The sequence below is a fragment of the Accipiter gentilis genome, chromosome 1 (assembly GCF_929443795.1).
Source record: "Accipiter gentilis chromosome 1, bAccGen1.1, whole genome shotgun sequence".
NCBI lineage: Eukaryota > Metazoa > Chordata > Aves > Accipitriformes > Accipitridae > Astur > Astur gentilis.
Window position 1 is genome coordinate 24107133 of NC_064880.1, and position 20734 is coordinate 24127866.

At 39.4% G+C, this 20734-nt stretch overlaps 1 protein-coding gene and 1 pseudogene across 4 annotated transcripts in view; both read left to right on the forward strand.

The window, feature by feature from the left end:
* Positions 1-20734, forward strand: part of SPATS2L (spermatogenesis associated serine rich 2 like) — a 143290-nt gene that overhangs the window by 21142 nt on the left and 101414 nt on the right. The gene's annotated exons all lie outside the window — the stretch shown is intronic.
* On the forward strand, positions 3174-3328 carry LOC126045580 (uncharacterized; annotated as a pseudogene).

Below are 20734 nucleotides of genomic sequence, written 5' to 3' on the forward strand. Positions count from 1 at the left end.
AAAAAAAAATTAAAAAAAAAATTGTAGTTATTTTGTGATCTTAAAAATCAAATGTTGCCAGAAAATTTCCTGGATTCTGACTGAACACATAGTCATTTCAGCTTGTCCAGGACACTTAGCTTCCCTGGGGCTCAATTAAAGACTAGGAGCTGCGATGTCTGTGAGTGAAGGAGGAGGCCCCTGTTGCATGTAACAGAGAGGACTTGGAGCAATTGGTGAAGTTGGACTGGAGAGAGGATATTTGTGTTAAATTACTGTATTTAGTAAATCATTCTTTTTACAAAAATACTTTTCAAAGATGCTAACAGGGTGGTGCTGATGATTTCATTTATTGACTCGTTTCTATAATTGTTTTAATTTCTAGACTGGCACTAAAACTTTATCTAATCTTAATTAGTGAAAGACTACTGTCTGAGCAAACAGAGCAGCACCTTTTGGGACTGCACCTGAGGTGAATATATTAGGGCATTTTCAACACAGTCAAGGAGTAAAAATAATTGCTCAGCTTGTGCAGTTGTGATGCAAGTGTTCTTGGCAAGGAATAGCCAGTTCTGGATTTGATGAGACTTCCTATGTGATTTTGGTCAACTTTTACTTGATCTTTCTGTGCGTCAGTAACATCTGTTCAAGAGGCTGATCATTTTCCTAGCTTTGTTGGTTTGGTTGTTCTGTAAGGATCACACATTCTTCCAGGCAAAGCTGTCTCCTTCCTACTCATCATGTGTACAGCAACTGGCACAGTATGTCCTCATAGGTACTATTGTAATACAGAGGTCACTCCTAGTAATAGTTATAAAGAATTCCCATTCATGTGAGCAGGAGCTGAGCCTCAGTAAAACCAAGGAAAAGGCTTGACTGGGTGAGGTGGAGGGTGCACTGGTCTCATGCTAGTGTCACCCAGAGAAATATAAGTGTCTGCAGCATGAAGTAGGGCTGGGCATTGCGTAAGCTTCCAGGGTGTTTTTTTATGCGAGAAAGTTTCAGATTCAGGATGAGCTTTAAATTCTACATTTAGTTCAGGCACCTGGAATGTTTTATTTATGTTGCATGTAGTACCTCTACAATGAGGGTTTCAGGGAGTTCAGTTTAGGGTGAGGGTGGGAGAGGAAGAAATAAATCTACTGAAAAAGTCCTCTCCATTTCTATAAAGATGCTGGCCACGTGACCAGTGGCCAGCATCTTCTATGTAGGGAATACTTGCGTATAACCTTATGTATGAGCAATCCCCCCACTAAGATGCTCTCTGCTAAGAAATGCATTGCAATATGCTTAAGCAAGGAACTGATAAATGCATCACAAAATAGTGGCTTGCATTTTTTCCTTGCAGTTTTTTTTTCCACATGTATATATGTTCTTTATATGCAGGAATAAGCTCACGTGCTGTTTTAAGCATGTGGACAATACACAACAGTTTACAAATCAATTCAAACCTAAGTGCTTAGGTAGTATCAGGCTTGAAGATTAATTTGCAGCAGAAGCTGCTGCTAGCTGAACACTGAGAGGAACATTAGTTTTCACTTTCTCCTTCAGTGGGTACTAAGAGGAACATGGATCCCTGAAGCCTGACATTACATAAAATTGTTATTAGGATGTGGAGTCCAAATTTTGTGCCTTTTGGGTTCTATTCTTCTAGATTTAAGCATATAAAGCCAGGCCTTGGAAAGGCCTAATTGTTGCTGATTTACATCAGCTAAGGATCTGGTTCAGGGGACACGTCGGCATCCTAACTTGTACAAATCCCACTATGAAGCAATTATCGTCAGTTCCTGTATTCCTGTGGTGACTAACTTTGATTTTCACAGTATACTGTAACTGAAAAGTAGTTCACAGTTAACCCAAAGTCACCTCTAAAAAACTGTTTTCACAAGGGACTTTACTTAAGTTTGAAAGATATACAGGCACTTAGAAATGGCAGGTAAATCCCTCACTGCATTTGAAAATCCCATTTGGTGCTTACTCCCTGTTGACTTCCATGGGAATTGAGCTTGTTTGTGTTTTTTGAATAATCCCATGGGTACTTATATGCATCTTTATCTATTTAAAATTCTGGCTGTTGACAGTTTTGAAAGTATCATTTGATGGCTAGCAAACTGGAGAGTTTATTTGTGTTCCTGTCCCGGATTTCAGTGATTGCTAACAAGGTCCTGTCTAAAGGCTGTATCTTACTCTTTTGTTTAGCTTGAAGATTACCTTCTGGCAAATGCTAATTGATTGATTTGTTATTTATTTTGCACTTATGATATTTCTTCTGCTGTGTTTTAAGGTGTGTCAGCTGCATGGGACACAAAGGATTTCTGCACCTGGAAGTTAAAGGCATACAACAGAAAACAGTGTTTACATATGTGGTTCCTATTGCACTGAGCAAATTTTCACAAACCCAGAGTCTGACCTTTAGAGTTGACAGCGCTGTATTTGATGTGCTTGTAATTTATTTAAAGGCTTCACTGATTCTTATTTTAGCTTTTAAAATGTGACACATTCCCATTACTAGGGGATTCTGCCAAAAGCAATCCAAATCACAACTGAAAAGGAAAAGATGCAGAGTCAAATGCCTCACCCCCTATTCACTGTTCATAGAAAATCTGTATGAACGGTGGTATCAGCTGTCTGCCTAGGCTGCGAGGTTAGTGATTTTTAGAAAGAGTATCCGCCAGTTTGGACATGTGAAAAGTGTCTCTTCTAAAGGTCAAGTAACTAACTAGAAATGAAGGCTGAATTTTACGTTGTGAAGTGTTGGTAGTGAAGAAACTGACAGATCATCAGGGTCATCCAGCATAGCTAAATTGGTTTTGAGTAATTTATGAAAGTTACAGAGTAATTTTGAGCACTGGCAAGAGGCAGTAGGCATGGCTGTCTTGCTGCAATGATACTCTGCAAGAATTGGCAGCCAAGACAGGATGGACAACTGCTGCTGACACTGCCTGCCCGGTGAAAGAGCTCAGGTGGGTTTTAGCCCTCTGGATAAAGTTTGCTAACTGCCGTTCCAGACCCAGAGCTGCTCTGAGGCAGCAAAGCTTCAGTAGGAAACAAAAAGTCACAAACACTGCAAACAGAGGAAGACATCACCTGATCTCTTGCTAGCCTTTCTAACAGGGAAGGTCCAAGGGCCTTGGAGCAAAACAGAAAAGTTTTTGTGTCTGTGCTGGGTCTTACCAAATGTCCATCCAGCCTATTATTCTTCTTGGCCTTTTGGCTAAGATTGTCATGTCTGTTCTTACCTGTTTAGCATCTGATAGGTCTTTGGTGTGAGGACTTGCTATTAAATTGCTCTGTGGAGCTGGGCTGTGAACTGTGGGCTTGCTGTCTTCCCACTGCACCAAAACCCCTCAATGACCGATCACAGTAGAGTACAGTAGGAGAACAAGGCGAACAAGGCTGGGAAAATACTGCTTCCCTGTATGTTCTGCCATCCTCCAGCAGTTTGCAGCTCAGGGATTTCCTAAACCAATGGTGTTATTTTTGTGGTAAACTCTTGATGGAATCTAAGAGTCATCAGACTCTTCGTCTCTTTGAGAAGCTAGGGATACGTGTGGTAATTAAGAACGCCACCTTTTGCTGGCTTTCTCTCTGGACCTCAGTTGATTGCTGAGCTGCAGTGTGCAGGCACGGCTGGGTTTTTAGAGGCTGACAGGAGCAAGCTTGAGGGTGAATTGTGTTAAGTGTCTGTCAGAGACTGCCAAGGACCAGAATCGTCTTTAGGAGCTGCCTCTAAAACAAAGGCTGACCTGCCAGGAGGTGCTGTGAAGACTGCGGTCACAAGGGTTGTTTACAGCAGAGCTGCTAGTTTATAAACCTACACGTGGCACTGGGCAAGAAGTGAGCCAGTGGTACGTGAGACAGGAGGAGCCTGTGGGGACTTACACTGTAGGCAAGCCAGAAGACAGAAAGCAGAGGCTGGAGTGCCTGTTACCTGAATAGAAAACTTAAAAATGTGGCAGAGCCAATGGGCCCCACATCATGCAGCAGTGCTGACTGAAATGAGAGAGTTATTTGGCTTCAGAGATGAGTACGACTACGAATACAGAAAAGTAGTGCTGGAAATGGAATTTCTGCCAAATTCAAAATTAGCAACTGTGAGTGACAATTGTTAGCAGATGTCAGGTTTCTAATTATTTACTTGTTTTCTGGAATGTTTATAGGTTTCATTTTCATCTTTTGTTGTATGTTAGTCTTTCAAATTTTCTCATGTGAGGTACAGAGAATTTGTATACCAGCTCTTTAAAATGGCAACATTGAGGCATCTGGGTTAGATTGTATATGACAAGGAAAATTCTGTGTGTGTTAATTGCTGCTGTAGATCTTGTTTGTTTACCGAGTGAAATGTTATTAAACAACTCGGGTGGCAGGCGGAGTAACCATTCTGTGCTCTCTGGGCTAGCATTGACCATTCTCATCCACCTAGCTTCTTTGCAGAGCTTGCTGATAAAATTAACATCCCTCCAAAGACTAAGTAGCTGTCAGACAAGCAGTCTGGGCCCTAGCAAGGCAATGGCAAAACTGTTCCCTGGAAGACGAGAGCAAGGACTTAGAACTTAGGCATGCCACAGCAGCTCAGCGCTCTGGAGCCGTTCTATGAGCTGGCGTCTGCAGTGCAATTGCCAGAACTGTAGGTCTCTCCACTGATTCTCCACATTTGCAAGGAAAGCATGAAGGGAAAAGGAAGAGCTGTATAATTTTGCTTCCAAGCTAGTCCTTTCACTCATGGCTGTTGACACTGTCCTTGGTCCAATGAACACTGCAGAAATCCATGTTAGCAGCTGTTTTCCCTATCAAAGCATTTTCCTTGGATGAGAGTGTCAGCTGGCTGAAAACTGTCTCCAACCATTTGACTTTCCATGGTGGGGGTGTTACTTTTATCACCAATAAAATATGAGAACCTTTGGATGTGGTATTACCTGGCTTACTTACGCATCCTGGTAAAATTTCCAACAGCTTTTTTTTGTGACTGTCAGCTTAATTTAAATCTTCTAATTTTTCTGTGCAAAGAAATGAGCGATACAAGCTGAAGGGTAGCTTTTCAAGGTGCTTCTTCCCCAAAAGGGCATATACTTTGTGTGCTGAGGAGGGGGGAGATGGAATGGGATGGGACCATACAGAATAGGACACAAGCTTGCTTCTCTGTAGTTTCAAAGGAAATTTTCAAATTTGTTCTCAATTTATGTGCAACTTTCTTGTGTAGGCAGCTAGACCCTTGGCAAGGACTTAGTGTCCTTTTTCACTTCAAGAGTCTTGGGAATTTTACTTGGTGACTCTCTGGTTTTGTTCCATTTTAGAAATATATGGGGGGGAGGGGGAAGGTTCAACAGCCTACTTCAAGGAAACAGAAAGGCGGACTGGAGAGGACAGTATTCTGTGGAGCCAGAGACATAGGCCCTATCCCCATATCTGTCATTTGATGCCTAACTGAAGGTAAATCACTTTGTTTCTCATGTTTTCTTCTCATGCTTTTTTCTCCTTGCCCATTGAACCTTTGAAAGTACACAATAGAAACTAAAGGTCTGGCTGGGGCTGCCATTGTTGGTAGTCATGATGACAGTGTCTCTGCAGTGTTTCAGCTGTGTAATATCTGCCATTCCTTACCCATTCCTTTTTGGCGGTGGCAGCTTGGTTTTCTTACATGTATCGTCTGATCAAAAATGTAAATTTCGCTGATCTGGAAAGTTTTACAATAGTGAATACTTTGGCCAGCATCGTAGATTCAGATAACTCTGTTTAGCCTTCCCATGGTGGTTAAACTGTCCTCAGGCTTAACCTGTCATTCACGTGCTTTTTGACATCCTAGTTCTCTCCTGGATAAAAGGTGTTACAAAGATCTCCTAGATACAAAGGTGTTACTGAATGTATGCCCAGATAAGGTCTCTATTACAAGTGCTACCATGTGTTTGACATTGCTGTGGAGTACATGGAGAACGAGTGGTACGCTAGAAGATAGGTAATCTTCTGAAGCCTCTTTATGAAAAAAGTAATAAAGTACTTCATAATGCTCCTTTCTTTTGGTGGGCATTGAGTCAAAATGGTGGAATTAACACTTTATAAATATCTCCTTTCATCTTGATGGGTGAAACTGTAATTCCAGGCAAGACAGCAGATCTGTCAAAGACTTAACTGAGAAAAGAGCTCACCTGATTTAAATCTTGTTGCAAAAAAGAAATTTGGATTTGAGGCTGCAAGCCACTGTCTGCAGCTATTACTTAGTCTGCTTATTTGGTGCTCTAATATCTTGCAGAGAATGGAAGATAGCTACATATTTTTCAATATACTGGTACTCAAAAGCCTGTCTTCATTTCAGTGCTGGCATTCTCTTAGCCATAGGCAGGGGTGCCATTGCCTAGCACCATCTGCACCTGCCCGCAGAACGGCATCTTTCGTCTGGGCTGTCAGACTGCTCTGCTTAGTTGGTTCTGATGGCTTTGGGGGCCTCCAGTGAGTTACATCGGAGATGGACTTTGTCCAGGGATTCAGCCTTAATTTGAATTTACCCCCTCCAGTCCCAGAAGCTAGGCTCTGAGATTATTTCAGGAGTGTATATGTATATGTGATAATTCTCGTGTGTTTGTCTCAGCAGGGTCTGATAGACTGCTGTGCTCTTTTCTTTATTTTCTATCTTTGACATAATGAATTGTAGCCACAATTGCATAAAGCCATCTCCTAGCTAATTTTTTCCAGTGGTGACTTTTTTTTCCCAAAACGTCACGGGCTACAGTGCTGCTCACTGTTTACTTAAAGAGAAAGAATGTAGACACATATGTTCACATATATAAACCATAGCTGGTCTGATACTCTACTGTGTACAAAGGGTTTTTTTAAATAACTGAAAACAGACCAGCACCCATAGCTTCAAAAGTTGAATGTACAAGGAAAAAGGAGGAGAAAAAGCTGGGGGAATTTTTTTTTTAATCTTTTACCAAGTATTGCGGGTACTATAAAGCAAATAAATGGGTAACTTGTTTGAAGTTTCTGCCTAGTCAGGACATGGCTAACTGATAAAACTGAAATGCTGTTGTAAACATTTGGAAAGACAGTTATACTGGCATGAGATCCCCTGGTACGGTGTAACTGAGGCATATCTAGCACCAGTGTTTTGGAACAGGGTAGGAATTGCTTTGTAAAATCCTGCTTAGTTGGTGATCTTTGAAGAAAATAGGTTAGAGACTCTTGATGGCCATCTTAAGAAGTTTTTAGTGCCTTAAGATAACTTCAATACCTAGCTGAATGGGCTTTGTATCTTCCTGCCAAAGGAGGCATGGCTTTCAAATTGGAGTGAATCACAGCAGTATTTCTGAGGTCCAGTTATGACAACTCTGTTCCAAAGGCTGAGGAGCATGTGACATTTCCAGCTATCCAGCTCTCACTCCACAACTGTCAAGTAATTTGACTAGTGTGGTTCCAGGGACCTGGAAGAAGCTTCTTTTCTGTAAAAGAAAATAATTGCTAGAGTGATTGCTGCAGCTTTTGGGTTAAACTGCAGGACATGAGAGGAACTGTGCAGAAAAACATCACGTTATGAATAAGACACTGAGCAGAGTTGTGGAGAAAAATAAGCCATGAAATGTTGTGAAGGAGTAACATGGACTAAACGTGGGAGGTAACATGGGAAGTAAATAGCCCACCATGATCTTAGCCTACATTCAACAAAAACTTGGTGTTGATTTATCAGAGCCTGACCTGCATCCCAACCATGGTTTACTCCATGCGTTACTCCATGTAACACTCAGGGGCCATAAACCATGCAACCCCAGGATCCATGTGATTCTTGTGAAAGCTTCTGAAATGTCTGGTTCCTCTTCTGGTAATTCACAAATGGTCTGCACATGCAGACCGTGCTGCTTACATCATAGTATTGTCATGTGAACTCTTCTTGTTTTGCTATCAAAAGTACATGATTTTGTCCTTAAGAATAAGGAATGAGGGTTACAGGAGCAAATAGGAGACCTAATACAGGTCAGTAATTAATTTTCTATTTCTGTTTTTCCAAGGCTTATGAAAGATGTATGTGTGTTGAGATATGCTAAGTACATGGATGTTGTTGCAAGTGTATATACAGCATATCAATGACCATAGAAGTATGCAAAAAATTATCCATACACAGTTGAGAATGCAATTCACTAGGACCATGTACCCTGGCAGTAATGTACATTTCCTGCTAAACATTTATCTTATCATATCTGTATTTACTTAGGTGGCTTAAGATGTGCTTTGAAGCTCTGGGGCTGCATTTATGATTGTTGCCCTGACCAAATATTGTGTGGTAGACAGGCAAACTAGCTCATTAATGAAATTCATTAAAGTGAAACTAATACGTTGATGTCCTCTCAGTACTCATCTTCCTCTGGACCGAAGGGTTGTACTGTTGATAGCGAGATGATGCATAAGGACAGATGATGATCAGTTAAAATCCAGTTGGAGTAACTGATAAGGCTTAAGAATGCTGGCTTTGATTGACAATGCCATTTAATGATAAGCACAGAGGAGTCCATTGTTGGACTGGAAACTATGTGAAGAAGATTGCTATGTGATGTGCACTGTCTTTCCTCTGTGGGGTAGCTGTGAACAGACTGAACTAAGACTATCTCTGCTTCTTAAAAATAGCAGAGAAGAATGTGTCCTTCAGATAACCCTCAAAATTTGCTGAAGGACAAAGGGCTCTTTTACATACCAAGGCACAAAGTATTTGAATTCCAGGGAGAATAGGCTCTACTGTAGCTGCTGCCACAGGTCTGTGCTGTAGGACATGGTAAAATACATGGTTATTTTGTCCTTCTTCTGATTTATGCACTGTGCTTTCCTCTGGTGTGTTCATTTTAAGTTGCCCATCACACAGAATTCCTTGTGACTAAGTAAAATAGGTTGAGGCTCCTTCAGAGCTCTTGGCTATCTCTCTGGCCATAAGGGAATTCACTGAAAAATTAGGCCCATCAAGCCTGAACCATTCTTTCTCTGACCCCAAGACTTTTCTTCTCTGGATGATGCTGTGCTTGGCAGAAGTGTTCCTTTGCTGTTTTTTAAGGGATTTCAAACCAAATACTTAAAAAAACAAACAAAAAAAACCAACAAAAAAACCCCAAAACCACAAACAAAAAAAAAAAAAAAAAAAAAAACAAAAAAAAACACAAAAAAACCACCCCAAAACAAAGCAAAAAAACACCCCCCAAAAAAACCAACAAAAACCACACACATGCAAAACACTTTCCTCACTCTGCTGTGAATATTGTGACAGTGGGTGTAGCAAGAAAGATATGTGTCCATTTAGGGCAGTAAAAAAGGAAGGCATTTATCAGGACTCCATTTGAGCTTATAAGAATATAGAAGGAATTTCTGCTTTGAAACAGGAGTAATTATGCTGACAGAGGGAGGCTGACTTACTATACCCAATCAGTTATCAGGTGATTATATTACTCTATAAAATCTCCTTCACAACTGTATGCAATGTGATGCTGCAAAATCAATCCTTTAGTTTCTGTACGCAATGTACTTAATGGCATTAAAAAATGCAAAATATTTTGTGTGAAATAAAGAATAATTTTTAAGTCAGTAGAAGACTAAGCGAACCTTATGGTGTCATCCTAAGTCCACTGAATTCAATAGCATGATTTGTATCAAGCCCAAAGTAATTAACTTAAACTTATAGGTGATCAACATGTTAATTTTCTTACTGACTTTCTAATGGAGTAGTAGATTTTTCCAATAAAGCTGAAATCTGACTCATGAGGGGGAAGGAAGAACCTCAGGTTACACATTGATTTCTGTGTACATAATGCTACATAGTCATTTGAAATTACTAAACATTTTCCATAGGAAAAGTACCATTCCCATGCTTAGAAAGTAAGGCAATTTTAAAGACAAATCATCTGCTGTCATATTTAAAGAAGAAATCCACAAACGTTGTTAGTGAAAAAGAATAAATAGCGGATGAAAAACACTTCAGAAGTGTAACGTTCTTATTCCACATCATGAGCTATAGTTGGAGAAGGCTGTTAAAACAAATGTGATTTCTGTACATGTAAACCAGCCATCTCATGACACATTTTTCAACTGCAGTTTGTAATCTAATCTTAGGCCCAGTTAAGAGACTGATTTAGTAGTAATGTAACCAAGGTTACACCATCTGTGTGTACATAGGCACTAGATTCATAGTAATCTGTGCTACAGAATACAATGTGGATTATTGTAAATTTAGCAGCCACAAGGAATCTAGCTTAAAATAGAAATGCAAGCATTGTTTGATACTGTTATGGATATGTGTATCTGTGACCTTTGCAATAGTTTTGCTGGAGGACAGTCAATTGTTCAGCTGCTGTAAATCTAACACGTTCCGAAACCATCAGTGCATCTGCATTCTTTTGCATAAGCTGACAGTCTTTCTCAGAGGATATGGTATTCTCTTGTCCTAATACTAATAACAAAAGCATGTAAATCAATTTATTAAGGGGAGTAGACTCATGAAAAAACTGTTGGATCACATCCTGTAAAATTAACTTTAGCTTAACTGGAAAAAATAGATCATTGTTTTCTAAAATGGATACTTATCAATAGATTATGTTATTCATATTTGGGCAACTCTGTGAAGGAAGGTGGTGAGAATTAAATTCTCCTACTCGTATTAGTGGGATTTCTACATACTCAGCATACTAATCTGCAAGACCATGCAGAAAAATGAGTGCTTAACTTTCAAGAAAACAAGAGGTGGGCCCTCTTAATCAGTGTAACTCTTTGAATTCAGTTTAGTTGACTCTCCTCTCATCACGGCAACAGCTTAACATTTCTACTTGCTCAGACTTGAGGCTTGTAGAAAAAAGCTGACAGGAATAAAGAATCTGCATAGGATTCAGTCCATGGAAAGAAAAGTGGATTGTCCAGAACATACATGATGCTGGTAGTGATTGTCTTTATCAGTAGTCCATCCCTGCACTGGCCTCCATTTGTAAGCTGAAGGTCAACAGTACATTTCCTGGCATCGACCTTGACTGAGTAGGGATCCTGCACTACTCGTGTGTTTATGCTATAGAGAGGTCATATGCTTTCCTGCGTGCTTTTTCATACTAATGAAACCATTGATGCAGTGTAGGATCTGGCCAGTAGCATCAGAGCTACAATTTAGTGATGTTTACATAGCCATTTGGACTCTGGTGTGACACAAACTTTTACTTATTTCAAGAATAATAAGAAAACACGTTTTGCTAATTCAAGAGACCCTGTTTTTTCCTTGTGTGTGTGTTCTCCTGTCACTCCCTTCCTCTCAGCAGTTTTAGTGCCCTAGCATTATGCTGTGAATAGCTTCAGTCTGTGCTGTGGCAATTGTGGAGCAGCAAGTCATTCAGGTATTGTGTATTCTTGTTCTACCAGTATTGGTCACGGTGTAAAGTCATTCCACATTCACGTAAAATAACATTTAATTCTACAAGGAATACCAAGTATCTCACGCTACTATAAATTGCAGCCTGTGAACCTGAGTCCGATATCTAAAGCAAGAGTGAGGTGGGAATTCAAGAAACGGCGAGCAATGGATAGTTTGTTCGGCAGTCAAAGAAAAGTACTCTTGATTCTGTCATCAAAGGAAGAAGCTTTGTCTATATAAGCAGCCCTGAATCCTTTTGAATGGGATTCTGCGCTCTTCACTGTAGTGGAGTGGCAGCAATATTGGGCCTTCTAACAGTAGACCTCAGCCAGGTGAACAGTCCTATGACTTCTTCTAAAGCTGATTCCTTCCTTGCAATTGTTCGTGGAGAAATTTCACTGGGGTTTGGTCTAAGGGAATATTTTGAACTACTAATTTTTGCTTAATCACTTAAAAGTAATCTAGAGTCACTTCATGGTGTTGGGTTGAAAGTATGTTGGTGGTTTTTTTTTTTCCACCTGCACATTACATGCCATATTGCAGCAGAGGCAGAACCAACATCCCACAAACGCAAACTTAAGTACTGCAATACAGTAAAAAACCTCGCTGAAAAGGCACTAAAAACATTTGCTGTGACTCTGTTTACTGCTCCAAAATCTCATTACCCAATAGGACTTGCAGAAAATATCCCACTGAGCTATGGTTAGCCCACCCATTGTGCCCTGGTCTGAGACCACCAGTGGTTCAGTGAGCAGAGCAGTCAGCTATGAAATGCAAAATTTTCTGGTTTGAGGTTGATCTGTGTTGACATGCAGGATGTGCACTGGTAAGCAGTTCTGCCAAAATGTTGACAAAAATTATAGTGTTCTCCCATCAGCCAGGTATGTTGTGAGTCCACCACTAGGAGCTGGAGCATGCAGGGGCGGGGGGGATGACACCCTTTGTGACACAAGGTTGCTGTACCAAAAAATACAAAGATGTACTAGTTACAAAATGATGCAAGTTGTTTGGATAGGAGATTAGCATAATCTTTCATGTAGTGTTATCTTTTCCATCTATAATAGATTGCAATTATGAAATATTCACATTTTTAGTTATATTTTTATACGTAAAATTCATTTGATTCATATCATAAGTACCTCTCCAAGCTTATCTGCATATTCCATTATAATTCATAGTTTTCTGCTAAGATAGCCCAAAACTAATCAGTGCTTTACAAGCTAATCAGCTCATACTGTCACAAGTGGCATAATGCAAGTAATTATGCTTTAATTCAACTTCTAAACAAGGAAGAGAAAAAATCAGATTGAACAAAAAGAGACTTATCGTGAACTCATTAATTGATAATCGTGATTAATGTAGGATCTCTGGGAGAAGATGTGGTTAAATCTCTTGCCTATGACCCTTTCACTAGGCATGATAGAAGAATAAGCACACATACTCCTGTGGTATGTTGACCCAGCCAGCAGCCAAGTACCTGTTATCTCCAACATCCTCTCCTTATCAAATCTGTTATCACTTCCATGTATTAAAAAAAAAATATATATATTTCTTTCTTAGGCAATTTCACTATTAAATATATATGTCCTGATTTTCTATATATCACATTCGAGTGAACGGACAGAAATGCATAATTATGACAGTGAGCAAGGATTACCAGGTCCTGTTCTTCACTGTGTTCTTGAATCACAGTAAACATATGGACAATAATTCTCTCTGTCTAATATATAGAGAGAGATCTGCAAGGAAAGATGATATGAGCACAAAATAGTTTTGCTAGAGAAGCTAACTTTTAGTGGGGCTTTGTTCTAGAAAAATGCTTCTGTAGTTTGGCTGATAATTCAACAAGCCTGAAAGAGAAAACCTCTATAACCTTGCCAGACAAGCCAGGTGAGAGGGGAACCTTTGAAAGTAGAGGGAAGCAGTAAAAGTTCCACCATTGTATCAAAAATGTTTAATGTAGTGCCTACTCTATGTCAGAAATCACAAATCGAATAAACCTTGTTTCTCTGGAAAATACATCAGTATCAACCCAGAAGCTCCATTTTATTTAACACAGGTATGAATTATTTCTAACTTGTGCCCATTAGGCTACTTGGAAGGCAGTCACCAATTCAATTAGAACTTCTGTTGCATTTAAATTGGTGTTTGAGGAATAGATGGATTAGACTTTACTTGTATATTTGCCTTTGCAATTCTGCAGAAATAATGAATGGCTTAAAAAGGGTGAATCAGGATAAGACCCAGGAACACAGTCTGTCAGCTCTGCAATATAACTTTCTTGGAAATGAAATTGAGATCCAGTGTGCCAGAAGAGAGCATGGGCTTGCAAATGCAAACACTTTCCTATTTCTCTGGACAGTCTAGTGTAATATTCAGAATTTTTTCCAGCGCCAAGAAATTCTGCATATTGGATTTTTAAATCTTAATATTTTTAGAATGTACCTATTCTCTAAACTAAAAGAAGAGCGCTATAGTTATCTGATGAGACTGAAATACAGATATTTTAAACCAGTTAAAATAAATATGCTTTTGTATACTAAATAGCGTCCTTTGGCAATGAGTTCCACTGGTTTAAGTCCCAGAGATTAACAGGATATAAAATCATTAAAATGTAGATGGTGAAATCAACTGTTACATAAGCTTTTTTAAGGTTAGGTTATACACTCCTGAACTCTCCATCTGGAGGATATGAGAAGAAATCTCACTTTTATCAGGTCTCCAGTGAAACCAACTGCTCAGCTAACCAGACTAGAAATGGGAGAACTTTGTTCTTCAGGAGTTGGCGATGTACAATCTGACCGTGAAACAGGCTCTCTAACACACTGCAGAATCGAACACCAGCCTCCATTTGCTGCATGCAGCAAGCAGCTGGAGGCTGGCCCAGGGTGCCAAATGTATGTGACCTACATTAGTGGCTTGAAGGCATTTGCTGAAATGAAGTCTAAGATGTTGCATCTTTTCACATGGATTTCTTTGAAAGTATTATATACAGAAAAATGGTGAAACAGATCCATTACTTCTCAGCCTCCTACTATTTAAAAGGTTTATTAGTTTGTCATACTTTCCCCCCCCCTTCTTTGCATCTTCCACTCTGGCTTGCTTTCTTCCTCTTTCTGTTGCCAAATATTTATCTGTTTAAAGAATAAACATGGTATTTCTTCCTTCTCAGTACTAAATAAAGTGTCCCTGGTGGCTCTGGACCGTGTCATGCTATAAATGTTATTTCTCCAATTGGGTCATGGTAAAGAACGTTATTGCTTGCATTTCAAGGACATGAGCTTAGTCGATGAGATATTTTATTAGTCTTTCCGTATTTGTAATTTCCTTCTACATGGGTGATATGTTCATTGCTTTTTTTGAGAATGAAAGAATAACTGGAGAATAATTTGTTCTGTACATTTATGTCTTGGGGTTTTATAATAGTCATATACGTAGGTAAAGTGCTCCTAAAACTATGCGGTATTGGATGTTGAAGGATTCTTGGACTGGGTGAAGAAACCCCAGGCAGGTTCTGTTCTGCCTGTAGTTGTGGTTACAAGTCTGGGTTGTTGGAGTAAATGTAAACACTGCAATTAGATATTTTTTTTATTTTTATTTTTATTTTTTTTCCCCCATGCCAGGTAAGCTCTGTTAAAGCACAGTACTAAATAAAGTGCCTCACCAGCATCTGACCCCAGCCAGCAGCTGAGCACCCACACAGCTGCTCGCTCACTCACCTCACCAGCTCCTCACAGTGGGGAGAAAATAGGAAGAACAAAATCAAGAAAACTCTTGAGTTTTGATAAAAAACAGTTCAATAGGTGAAGAAAAGAGGGGAGGAAAAAACAAGCAAAGCAAAGGAGGTGGCACACCACCTCCCACAGGCAGACCGATAGCCAGCCAGGCTCCAAACAACAGGTACCTTGGAAGCAGAAACTCCTATCTTTTTCTTCCTCTGCCCCCATTTTTATTGCTGAGCATGGGGATAGGTGGTATGGAATATCCCTTTGGCCAGTCTGGGTCAGCTCTCAGCTGTGTCCTCTTGCAGGCTCTTGCCCACTCTCAGCCTACTGGCTGTGGGGGTGTAGTGGGAGGAAAAAGAGAAAACCTTGACACTGTGCAAGCACAGCTCAGCAACAGCCAAAACACTGGTGTGTTATCAGCACTGTTGCAGCCACAGATCCAAAACATGGCACCACATGGGCTGCTATGATAACTCCATCCCAGTCAGATCCAGCGTGACCCTGAATCATACTACTTTTTTTTAGTTTGTATATCCTAGTTTACAAATTCCAGTTTCCCATTTTCTTTGGGATCGTTTTGTTGCTGTAGAGATATCAAATACTCAGTTTTCCTTAGGTGATTACCACATTTCATTGTTGCTGTGATTCCTTGGCCTATTCACTTGTCATGTTACTATTTCTGTGCTGTTTTCTACTAGCACACTGCGGCCCATATTTTCTTATGTAACCAGTAAAATCTGGTTTGCTTAGCCTGGCTTTCTTCCTACATGTGGTAGCTCTTCACAGGTTCTTCGAAACTGTTCATTTAGGGACAGCAGAAAAGTTACTAGCCTTCTTTGATTTATTCAGTCCCCAAATGTTTTTTAAATCTCCCTCTGATTGCTTATCTATCCAATATCTCCAAATGATCTCCATTAAGGCAGACATCTGCCCCTGTTTTGGCAGATCATGGACTTACAGGCACAGAGAACATGCTCACTCTGTGCCAGTTGTCAAAACCATTATTATAAGATTCTGGGACAATGCTGCATCCCCATTACAGTTTACTACCAGACAAGGTGTGTCTGGTTTTTAATCAAATTGCCCTGTATAATGTCTAGCTCTAGACTTTGTGTCACTGAATGTTTGCATACACTCTGTGTTTTTATTGGGGCATTTGTGAGCAACTTACTTTTGCCTTTACTGTCATATTTCCCCATGACTGGAACCCACTTAATTCCTTCAGTTTCCCAAAGTCTTTATTAAAATTGACAGCCTACATCCATCGTCGTCTTTGCACAGCATTTCTTCCAGGTTACTGGTTTGAGCAGCTGGATACCAATTTCACTCCCTAATTCACAGTGCTAAGGAGCCTTTGTAACCCTTGTTTGCCCCCAACCTTGCACTGACCCGCTCACACCTATTATTCTGCCAAGGTCTTCTTGCCCAGCTTCAGATGTTCCTTGTCGCCCTGGAATAGATGGCCGATTCTTTCTTTTCAGGTCAGTTGCAATCTCCCCTACAGCTTTTCTGCTTTTCTTTTCATATCTTTAGGTTAAAAACATTTATTATGTTCTGTTTTCATGCAGAGTGGAATTAGTCATACAGTTTGCCACCTTCACCTGCGTTAGCTGAAAGGTACTACAAATACTTGTTGGATCTGCGAAAAGGAAACCTTTTGAACTCTTTTCCTCTCCTTGGCATCTGTGGCTTGGGACTTTTGACCTAATTCCTAGATTTCTCTCAAGGAAAAAACATGTACATTTGTTCCAAATTTCATCACCTTTATAAGAAAATGAAACATTCCAGTAGCTTTAAAATGTTTAAATTCAAAACGGCTAGTGATATTTTGCATGGGTTTTGCATATTGCCTTAAATGTGGAAGGTGCATTACAGAACAGACATCAATAAAGTTCCTATGCTCAACGTAATTGGAAAAAACACTGCAGGACAAGACAAAGATCATTGTGGAGGGATCGTGAATCTTTTGGCAGTGATGAGACTGTTGACTGACAAGTTAATATAAATATATTAAACTGTAATGTATTCTTTTTTTGATTGATTTAATGTTGTTGTGCTGTTTATACATGTACTTCTTTGAGTATATATAAAGTAGGTCACTGGTTTTTGTGAGAACTGTACAAAGAACCTGAGCCTAGGGAAGCTGGGATAATAATGAAAGCTAAGAAAATACAGCTTATGAGATAAAGTGAGGGAAAGGGACTTTTTAGTCCAAGAAAGAAAAGGCTAAGTGAAGATAAAAATAAAAATACGAAAATTGTTCTAAGAACAGTGATAAGTTGTCTTTCTACCAGACATGGGGAAATTAGTTTAGTTTACAGCAAGGAAAACAGCAATTTGATATGAGAAAAGATTTTCTGACTATACAAGCTTTGAAAGGCTGGAATATTCAAAGAGGCCGAGGAACTTACTTCAGCAATGTTGAACAGACACCTGCTAGGATAGACTAGGTCTGTTCTGGGAGTCCCTTCTGCCTCCCATCTCTTTTCTTACACTCACCTGACTTTTAATGCTACAGTATAGGCAAGATTATTCCCACTTTTGCTTTCACAGAAAGCTGGTTCTTAATATTGTTAATGTTCGAGTAATAACAACAGTGTAAAACTTCTGGTTCTCTAATTTTCCTAATTTATTTTCTAATTTTTTTGGATGCTTGGCTTAGGGATGCTCCCCCCTAACCCCATCCCCCCTCCCAGCCCTGATCAGTTGAGTTTTTCCTGAGATGAGTGTTCCTGTTCACACTCACAATTTTATTTTTATTTTTGCAATATATTATATTTTTCTGCAAGTTCCAGCTTCTTGGCAGCGTATGATCAGGTGAAATGTTGCTTCTAATTATTCTAAACTAGTAAAAAAAATGTATTCATCATGGGAGTGTTTGAATCAAAGCAAAGACTCAAAAACCAAATTATTTTTGAAAGATATTACGGTTTGAAGACAGTCTCATGCTTTTGGGTATGCCTGGATCACAATTTTTCATGTAGACAGTGCTGAGCCTGTCTAGACTGTGCTAAGTTATTTTAATGTATTTTCCCAGTGTTTCAGATAGGAGAGTTGAGTGGCACTACATGATTTCTTGCTTCAGTTCCTATGCAGCAAACAGGAAATGTCTCTACTTTGTGCAAATGGCAAAAGTGCCAGCTTTTGTTAAAGCAAAAGAAAAGATTGTCAGGAGAAGGATTTTGTAAAAGGAGAGAACTTTATACTGATATAAGTTGCTTTCATTGAAAGCTCTGGGTAACAGTGGCTTCGCTGAGAACAGCTCTGTATTTGATTTACATAATTTGGCTTTTTAAGTTGTATATTTTTTGTATGTGTTGCAAATTATTGTGAAATCTTTCTGCCCTGCATATGAGGAAAAGCCAAACCTGATACGTTTGGCTCTTTCCCTGGAATTTGAGTATGTAATAGTCACAATTTCTTTTTTCCTTTAATTCTGTGTGTACATATTTTAAGGTTAATATAGAAAAGTATTTCTCCCCTTCATTTATCGCACACGCAGGATAATATTTTTCTGATTCATTTTACTGATGCCTTTAAAAACATGTATTTTCATGTTTGCAGGAAGCTCTGAATCCCAGACTTCTTTTGGTCTCTCAAGCCTGCATTCCAAGAAACAATGCAAAAGATAATTATTCAATAATTATTATATATTTAGCGTGTTCAGGAATTGGGGATAAAATTCTCCCTTACTAAAGTCAGTTGCCTTCAAAGCGGTTAGATTTGATCTAAGCAGCTGGGTTATTTCCTTTCCTAGGATTGAACAGAAAGTAAGTTTTCTTTGTGAGCTTCATTTACCTTAGGCTGAAATATTACAATATTTGCATAAAATCTTGTTAAAGTTCTTTTGAAGTTTGCAGACGTAGAATGAATAAGATCCCAGAGTCTGGCCCAGTGCTTCTCCAGAATATACCTTTGAGTAAATACGGCTTTTGTAAACACTGAGAATAAAATGCAGTTTAGGCTTGCCTTCTTGCAAACTCTGGCAGCCTCAGAACAAAATCAGCCAAGACTAAGAAAATGTCCTCCTCCTCCCAGTGGCTCTCAGACTTTAATGTTTCAATCCTGTAAGGGGCTTAGGAGCCTGGCCTTCATCCAGGCAACTATTTGGACTTCAGGAGTTATCACACTCAAGTGACACGCTCGAGTGCTGTTTGGCATTTCCGTTTTTCAAACCCTGAAAAATTAAAGTCTTGATCCTGATAATGTCCACCATGCCAGAAGAAAGGTGCCCATGCTGCACATTTCTGGAAACTGGGAAATTTTAGTGGTGAAGCTGCACTGCACGCTTTCTCTCGTCACACTCTTTTTCTTAAGCATCAGTCACTGACTGTGACTGAGACATGGGACGCTGAGGTCAGACCTGTGATCTGACTCCATACCACTGACGTTAAGAAGTTCAAGTGCTCTTTTCTGGCTGAAATGTCACTACCTCAGCTGACAGGAGGTGAGTCTCTTCATCTTTAAATTCTAGAAATGAGCGTGCTTTACTTCAACAAGCAAATAATATTTGAAAACCATGAGACTAAAAATATGCCTGTAGTCCTGGTGTTGCAAACTGCCAGGTTGCCAGGGCACAGAAGGTGAAATCCTGGTGGTAGTAATGGCAGTGGGCCCATTAGTTTTTCTGTATTGTGGGACCAAATGTTTTGGATGATATGTTCAAAATTTTATTGCCCTGCTTATCTTTTAACTCTTCTATTCCAAATAACAAGCGGGAAACAAATACTTCAATAAAACGTATTTTGTAGGAGATGTGAAATAATACTAAGAGAACTACTCTTATCAGTATGAAGAAATCTCCCACTGCTCTGAACCACTTGAGAGTATATTTAATGTTAGTACTATATGTCTGAGGTGATGGGAAAAGATCTTGATGTCTTAAAGTTGCTGGTTTATGCACACTTAATATTCTTAGGATATGTGTTTTTGCGGACCTCATTTCTGGAGTGATCATTCTAATTATTGTTAGAGTCAGAAATTGGCAATAAATATAACTGTAATGAAAGAGTGTTTCAAGAACCCTCATAGAAACTTCTCCGTTCATTCAACTATCAGATGACTAGGTTGGCTAGCAATAAATCACACTTTTAAAGTGACAGTTGAATATCTTTTATTTGGAATGATATTTAATCAGGCAAGAGTAAAAGATGTCAGAGAACATTACTTTTAATTGATACATTAAATGATTAATAATGGGTGAAATTTGGAGGTCCTTACTGGGGTTTTGATTCAGTACTTCACTTTAATGGAAGTTTGCCTGAATAAACATTAAGTAACAACTGATTCTGAACCTCAAAATGTGACCCAGTAATACTTACCACTTATGTTGTGCTCTAAACTTTCAGAGCTCTTCTGTGGGTCAAATCTTGAACACAAAGGGGCTATTGAAGTGAGCATGATTTGGTCAATTAACCTGTTAAATCTTTGCATGCAAGGCAGTCAGAGGCCCGCTGTGGTTTTGGAGAGGGGTTACTCAGATCCAGCCATTTACAGTATGTTGAGAATCCCATAGAGGTTGTATCCAAGTAGGGGCCTTGTTGGACCCCTGCTCCTCATGGAATAGTAAATCACATGGTACTTTTTCAATTGGAAAAACATATTAACACGTCTGCTGCTCCAGCTGGAGAGAATAAAATCATAATGGCTTGTGATAAATTGCATATATTTTTTG